The 1788-nt window shown below is 50.0% G+C and overlaps 1 pseudogene; it reads right to left on the minus strand.

Annotated features, from left to right (window-relative positions):
• Positions 1-259: 259 nt before the first annotated feature.
• Positions 260-1705, minus strand: LOC103584534 (annotated as a pseudogene).
• Positions 1706-1788: the final 83 nt, after the last annotated feature.

Genomic DNA, 1788 nt, shown 5'->3' on the forward strand with positions numbered 1-1788 from the left:
AAATCCATCGTTTTTTCTCTTTTCTGAGATGGCCGACGTCATGGTTGTCCACAAAGTCAGTGCTTACGTAGCTCACTCAGAGCACTGCTGTGGCAACTGCAGCTGCTGCTGCAGTAGGACTTTCAGTGTGGTGTGTTTTCAAGCCTCACCCCCACATCCTCTCAGTCCCAAACAGTCAGCATCTGAGCACACTCCTCACTTCTGGATTTTTCCAAAGATTGGAGATTTCCAGCGGGGGTCTCAGGCTATCATTCCAGTATCAAGCTTGGTTCTTCAGCTTCTTCAGTTGTTTTGTTGCTCACGTAGCAAGGGTTTTTGCTTCATTAGTCTTCGATCTCTGTCCTTCACTTAACAGTTCATGAACCACTGGCCCAGCTTCTACTAATTTCAGTAAGTACTTCATTCCCAAATGCTGTACACAAGAAGTCCCTTATCAGTGCAGTAGCACAAGCTACTACTCCATCTGCACAATCCTCATCTCCAGCAACGTCATCAATGAAAGACAATAAATTCTCCTCTGGGTTGGACCAGTGTCACAGCTGATGTCCATTCTCCTCATCTCCCTTCAATCCCGGGATGATTCTGACTATGCTTCCAGGCAGCCTTCCCTTAGCTCACTCAGATAATCCACCAAGTCATAGTCTGATTTGTCCGCCTGGGCTGGGGAGGCCTGCTGAAAAGGCCTCTAGGTGCATCCTCTAGGAACAACCTCTCCACCAGCAGCAAGGGCAATATCACCAAAAACTGACAGAATCTGGGGCTTCACAGACCTGTGGACATTCTCATTCCCCAGGTTGTCCAATTGCAGCTGTGTCACGTCAGGTCCAATGGCAGCTGTGTCACGTCATCACAGAAGGGCATGATGTTGGATTGCAGAGCAAGGCATAAATCTCCCACTAAGCCCACAGCTACCGAAGAAACCTGGTGCTCGGCATTATTTTTCAATCCAGTGCCCAGAAAGGGTTTAAGGGCCTCTTTCTGCGTGGAAATTTACCACCCAGCACTTCCACCAGTGCGCTCACTGCCGTCAGGGCATCCTCTTGCCTTTTGGACTCTATACAAGTTTGCTTTGGTGAACTCCAGTGAGTTCCGTAGTGCATTAGGATCAGTTAGCTTCACATTATTCCTAGGTTCTTCTTTCCTCGTCCCCTGGATTATGGCAGTCAGAATCGTATCGAATTTTTCCTGTAGCTGCTCTGGGTCTGTATCTCGGCAAACATAATCAGTAGCTTCCAGTGTCGATTCTTTCCTGTGCTCTGGCTCTTGGGGTTTGTGACATCGGTTGCGTGCTGAGGAATGAGTTCTGGCCACAGTTTGCTGGGATCTCTGCACGCAGTACAGTCACACTGTGAAGCAGAGCTAGGCCACTAAATTTCTGTGCCCAGAATCTGCAAAACATTATTCCTGACTTCCCATCGAACGTTAGCATCAATAGCAAGCCACCTCTGCTGATATCGTGCCTTGATAAAAAGTTCTTGATTTGTAGACCAGCTGCTACTCTGGCAACCTATTTCCTGGATTTGCCAGCCCTCTGGACAGTTCCACAAGGAAAGTGGGCAGGTAGGTTTCTCCAAGGCCGCAGGATCCAGGAATTTCTGTGACACTTCTAGTTCCAGCCTATCCTTCCGGGAGACCACGGCGACTCCTCCTAAGGCGGCGGTGGTTGATGGGAGTGATGGAGGGTGGGAGAGTTGAGGGGCTCGATCTGGGGGATGGGGGTTGGGGCTCGGTGGGAAGGGAGCGTGGGTTGGGGTCAGGGGTCACTACACACCCATTCACCCGCTCCCT

Source organism: Galeopterus variegatus, unplaced genomic scaffold (assembly GCF_000696425.1).
Source record: "Galeopterus variegatus unplaced genomic scaffold, G_variegatus-3.0.2 Scaffold63164, whole genome shotgun sequence".
NCBI classification, from domain to species: domain Eukaryota; kingdom Metazoa; phylum Chordata; class Mammalia; order Dermoptera; family Cynocephalidae; genus Galeopterus; species Galeopterus variegatus.